We start from the raw sequence: 6,589 nt of genomic DNA, 5'->3' as shown, positions 1-6,589 counted from the left end.
TGCAACTATTAATATTATTTAGTATTATTCATTCGCAGTACGTTTCATTTTTCTGTTGTGACCTTTTAACAAAGCTTCTACGTGCCCACACATGTATATATGCAACCTATTTTTTATTATTTTTATTCATGGAATACGTTGACACAGTTTGATCGTTGAAACTCTGTACACTCCATTACGTACACACATAACTTAAGTTTTCCGTCGATGCAGCGTTTAGCTTCATTCGCGAGAAAGGTTCCCGGTTTTACGTCGCCTATAACTCCCAGTCTCGCTTGTAAGTTTTTGAGTCGTTCTGTACCTAACAAGGCACGGATATCGAAACGAAATCCATTGCTCGTACGTCGTACGGCGAACGGTCAGAAATTTCAAAAACGCGCCGAAACGTTACGACCGAATGCCGGATGCCGGATAGAGTGGCTTCCTCCGCGTGGCTAAGAACCCGAAGAGAATATAACGCGAAAGTCTCGCTTGGCTAGTCACTTACGCTTCCTCTTCCTTGAATTTTATCCGAGAGGCGCCGCCGGCGTTTCACCCTTTTTCCAGCCCCTTCGCACCTCGACTCTTCCGTTTTTCATCGTCACGGCGGCTGGGTTACACACCCCGGGAAAATATTACGTGCATCCTGTTCGTGATGGAGGAGCCTCGGTTTCCTCCCGGCCGACTGCTGGAGTCTCGCCGAGATCCTTTGGCGAGGCACTGGGATTTTGGGATGACGCAAGAAGACCTTGCGGCCGCGGAGTTTCCCCCGCATAATTAGCGCAGCTAATGTTCTCGCGCGATTATTTCGATCGCGAAGCGCCGAATCACGCGCGCGTACGCGGGAGATTCACTCGCGCGAAAATCTGCCGGAGAATCTGCACCCGGGGTGTTCTCCTCCGGCGAACCTGAGGTATTCTATAATATATATCACGAGGAATCTTGTGTGCATTATTGCTCTCTGTACACAAAGACTTTGCTCAGTCGGATCGGAAAATTAATTCACTTGATGTTCGTCTCTTTTCCCGAACGTACTCTCTAAAAGTGAATCAGTGAAACTCACTGTCAATCAGCGATATGCACTGATTGTCAGTGCTAAATATACTACTGAATTTTTCAGTGGTATACTTAGCACTGACAATCAGTGCATAATTCACTTTTAAAGAGTATACACATAACTTAAGTTCTCCGTCGATGCAGCGTTACCGAAAATACCTTTGTGACTTGTAGGGAACCAAAATTAGGAACATCTTTCTAATTTAGAAACTCAACCGAACATCCACCAGATAGTGCATATTCCATACGACGAAAGCAAATTGCAGAGAGCATGCATGGATTTATCATGACGTTTCACATTTAGCTCGCACGATGCGATTCTTTTTACGGACAGCAACGTAAAATATTACAGTAAGTCACATACGACGACATGCAGTCACCAATTCACTTTCGTCGGTTGAATTCAGAATATCATATTTATGTGTCTTTTTATCTTGTTCCTCTAACAGGAGCGAGCGAAATCTACATAAATAATAAATCCCAGCTCTCGTTGCAACTTTTTCACCTCATTTGGCGGGGCACTTACGAAAATAGATTAAAGATAAGCAAAGAAAACAATTTCATGCTCGCCGGAACTGTAGTTACTTTACTCGCGTATCGCGAGTGCGCGCCAACGAGCGTAACTTGACTTCACTTAAAATATTTAACAAGGATATCCTGACTTCCGCAACAGCGAGACTGTACTTTCTAACAGCGAGTTCAAATTTGCGGTGCTGGTTCGCAAAAGAGCGCGACGTAGAAGATAAATAAAAAGGAGAGAGAGAGAGAGAGAGAGAGAGAGCAGTGTGCAACATTGCCGCGCATGTTGCTGTTATCATTATCGCTATCATCCGATAGCAGCGAGACGTCTCGGCTTCGTATACGCGAGAACGAGGCGGTAAGAAGAAACGGGGTGGCCGGTAGTCGCGCGGTGAAGGCGAGCGAAGGACAGGAGCGGTAGTATTGACCCAGTTGGAGACGCTCGTTGTTCGCCTGTCGCTCGCCCTCTTCGCTCTCTCGACGACCCCTCATCTCGCTCGGTTAGACCGAAGTCGCGAACGCGAAAGCGTGCGTGGATGCGTGCGTACGTGCGTGTGCGTACGCCGATCATTAATGATACCGACGGTCTCACCGGTTAGCGGGTTAGCCGCGGCTATCCTGTGGATGAGAGGTGTTAAGCCTGACGCGTATTCAGCGACGTTAGGCCGCCTAAGCTCGCCGAGAGTATTTTTATGCGCGCGACGTCTCGAAAGCCTGCGGAGCTTCAAGCTGACCCCAGGGATATTAGAGAGCGGATAAAGAAATATGACGATTGTCGATGTTTCCCCTCTGTCGTGTTCGGGGTTATGTTTTGCTGACTGGTTTCATGTTAGTTGGATCAGAGGGGAGGAGTTTAACTCCATCTTTCAAGCCGGATTTGATTTCGTTGCGTTCAATGGAAAGAAATTATTCATCGGCCGAGTAGCAGCCATGAAAGCACTTATAATAGCGGACGAGACATAGCCATTTTCAGTGTTGGTTCAGTACTGATTCGATAAGTGTGCGACATTGATATCTATTGAGACTTAAGTAGAATTTTTTGTCTGACCTCATTTGTTATTTTAAGCTGGTCAAACTGTATCGCGTTTGAAATTTTACACGACGATGCTGAAAACGGTTTTCGCGCACCATACATTTCGCCGACGATTGATATACATATGTACATCGAAAAAATCGTATTCTTAATTTTAGAAAAATTCCCTCTAAAGCTTTCTTCTAATCGAATATTGTAAAAAGTTCAGAATATTCCCCTCTAAAAGTCTTTTATTTAGAATAACATCTAAAATAAAGAAAATATTCTAAAATATATATATATATATTTCGTCGCCAGTTGGTTGACGAACGACACTCGCTCTCGCGCATGCGTAAACTATAGTCTACGCAGCTTTTATTGCGTTGCCTTATCGTGTCCTGAACGTGTCCTGAACGTGTTTCGAAGGAAGTCTAATCTAGTGATGTAGTGCTGAAACATGGAAGAAGTGAAAAAGTGGTTGCTTGAACATAATTTATCGGAATTAGTCTGCCGTTTTGAAAGTAAGTACGAATTATTGAAAAAGTATATGAGTATTACGTAACCTAGACTGAAATGATTTGTCAAAATAATAGCGAAACAACGTTGAAACGATGTCGATGTTGTTTCGACAAACCGCTTCTGACTGAGAAGTACTGATGCGCACTCAAACCTCGTCGACAGTCTATCCAACAGCCGAGCGTGTGTCGCCACGTGAATACAACGTGCATTCCACGTGGATTCGACGTACGTTTTTGTGGGGCTACTACTATTTATCCATATTAGAGGGATATTCTAACTCTTATTAGAACATTTTCTTATATTTATATTAGAGGGAAATCCTCTCCTTTTTATAATATATACTTGGCGCGTATTTTAGTGGCAAATATTCTATACTTTAGTTACTTTTCTACAATGTAGAATAAAATTTTTTCGATGATAAGATGAAGTTTAAAAATATTCGCAAAATAAATAATGCTGTACGATCAGTTAGTGAATAATGAAAAGCGCGCCAGCTGTCGTCTACAATAACAAGTACTGAGAATTAAAAAAATCCCAAATTATTGTGCTTTCCTCGACGTATCTGGTATATAAATCGGATAAAATCGGTTTTGCGGATTTAACGTCGGCTGTGAACCATTTTATCCGATGCACCTGTTAGCGCGAAAATTGTGCAATGATTGATTCATTAAAATACAGGATGCCTACAGCCTCCTGTGTGATACGCCGTATTATCATTTATAATTCGATACACATTATCCAGTACCTCGCTCCCTTTCTCTCTCTCTCTCTCTCTCTCTCTTTCTCTCTCTCTCTCTTTGTTGTTCTCTTTTTCTCTCATTATATTACATGCTATTTATCTCGAAATCTTTCATTATATTAAACTACTCCGTTGTTCAATGTCCTTGTAAACATATAAGTTATTTCATATTTCAGTGTCGATGCAATAAATGTGACACGCCATTCGAAAATATAATTTTCATTTCGCAAAGTTTATAACAGATCAATGCGTCGATAGTGTAAAAATGGAAATAAACTTGTAAAATTAACGTAAAAACAATATTAGGTTGCACAATAACAACAGAAAGCTGTATGCAGAAATATCTGCAGTCATAGGGATGTAAAAGTAACCGTGCAGGATGCCTAATGAGAATTCAAGGTAAATGCATTATCACTATCAATTTATCGATGAAAAATCGATAAATGATGCAAATGAGGGCCCTTTGTAACCTGGGCTAAACGAATTTAACAAATAAAGAAAAGCTCGATCTCGCAAGCCAAACGCAGTTTCTATAATTGGCTTTTAAATGAAAATTAGCTATCTCTGGGAGTGGTATGACGTCTGCCGATAATGTCGAGAAGGGACACGCAGGTTTGACCTGTCACCTACCATATATATATATATATATATATATATATATATATGTATATAACGATTCCATGTTCTTTACTCTCCGTTCGATACACGCGGCATTCAGCGCACAGTTAAATGTTCGTTCGTCTCTATACAAAATATCATTGCACACACATATGCACAACCGTGCGTGCAGGGAATATAAAAAACGTATTTGTATTCTCTTTTCGGAACAAATTTACACAAAAGGGGAAAATATTTCGCGAAATACTTCTATCACGATCCGTTGTTTTCATCGGTATCTCAATATATCGAATAAGAGGGTGCAGCGAAAATATTTTCCTAGTGTGGATTTTCTTCTCGACTCTAGTCGTTCTCTTTTTTAAAACAGCACCAAAAAGATAACACGCGACATGATAGTGTTTTTCATATAATGGCCGTACTTTTCGTGCATCATCTCGTATACTTCGTGAATTATTTCAGTCATCCGCCGGAGATGTTCTGTCGGGCGAATATCTGCGTTGGGTTAATCTTAACCAATTGAGTTACGATATGTTCGCAAATCAAATTAAAGTGTCAGGTACTTTCGACGATGTAAACTTTCAGAGTGGTTTTTGTCGCAGCGATAGGTTCTGTTGTGTACGAATCGACGCGCGTTTCTCGGCGGGCTGAAGTGGAACGAACTGAATGAATGATTCAGCGACCCAATCGATTTCAGTTTATCGGAATCGAATGTAAGTCGAGTGCTACACATCGGACGCTTGCCTAATTCGTGCATCCACAGTCAACGGTTAATAAAACATTACAAAACTCCGCCAGCTGATCCATCCCGCCTAACATTTCGCGCATTTCGACGTGGCTCGCGCAAACAGCGCGCGAGAGTGCCGCATATTAATTTACGCATTCGCGTAAAGTCCGAGAAATGTAGTGTTTTAGCAGGATCCTCGGAATATCAATAAAAAAATTATGCAGAAGCTGCTCGTGAAAATTTTACATTTTTTTTCGCTGGTAATCAACGCGAGCGTTGTTCGGAAAAGGTTAATGTCACACGGAAGCCCATGCGAGTCACGATATTCTTGCGACACGCGCGATTTAGCGGCACGAGTCCCTGCAAAATTCCCGGTAACATGAAGGTAACAAAAATAGAATAGGAGACGGGGAGATATCTTTGCTGCACATGTAAGTGCACGCTGCCCTCTCACGTCACCTCGCGAAATGCCATTTCGGCGAAAGAGATCAGCGAGATTTTACGATTTCGCGGGCAGCGGGATCCCTCGCGATTTACGGACCTCGCCTCTCGCCACGAAAAGCCGCTCTCGAGTGCGCGCTGCAATTAATGCCGTCGGATTAACGGCGGATAATGTTATTCAACGCTATGTTTAACGCGCTGCTGCGAGGCAAATAGCAAATTCAGCTGGAGAGACGACGCTGAGCGCCGTCTGTGCAAACAATACACCGTTGAATCGCCTTGGCCCGCTTGGTGCCTTCGACGACACGCTAATTGCTAATTGGAAAAGCCCCGGCAGCCGCGAGTGTGCGACGTCGTGGCGAACCGAATGCCAGCCACTCGAACTTATCAGCCGCAGAAGTGCTACGCTCGTACTACTCGCGCGCTTCGGCTGCGACGATTCTTGCCCGTGGCCTTTTCATTTTTGCCTCTTTCGTCGTGCGGCACAACGGAGCGCCGTTGAAAAGGCCGGAAGCGAGGTAGAGCGCGCGCGCGCGCCCGCGCGATCTCGCTCGTTCAGGGCTCGCGCGACGAGAGAGTATATTCCGCTCGAATACATCCCTTCTCTCTTTAAAATATGCCTCCTCCTCTCGACGGTGTGTGCCGTCGGATCATCGACGTGGAAAATCGCCGATCGATTCGTACGCGAGCGCGTCCATCACGGGCTCGTGCCCGTCGCGGAGAGGAATTTCAGAGGCGTTCGCCGCACTCGTCTCGATCCCCCGACGTCGTCACCCCTGTTCCGTCCCGTCGTTTTGTTTCTCCATCGTCTGTATTTCTGCCGGATTTCGAACTCTCTCGCCCGGCAGCTCGAATGACGACCGGCTCGAGCCCGTGCGCGCTGGATCCTTGCCAAGAGAATCGTCAGGTGGCAGTCATCGACTTGGTCGTCTACGCGAGGAAGTATCCCGAGAAACGCTCTCAGACTTCGGCGGGGTCGGCG

The sequence above is a fragment of the Harpegnathos saltator genome, unplaced genomic scaffold, assembly GCF_003227715.2.
Source record: "Harpegnathos saltator strain DR-91 unplaced genomic scaffold, Hsal_v8.6 scaffold467, whole genome shotgun sequence".
In the NCBI taxonomy this organism is placed as follows: Eukaryota; Metazoa; Arthropoda; class Insecta; order Hymenoptera; family Formicidae; genus Harpegnathos; species Harpegnathos saltator.
The sequence above is the reverse complement of the archived record's forward strand: the minus strand, read 5'-3'. Positions refer to the sequence as shown.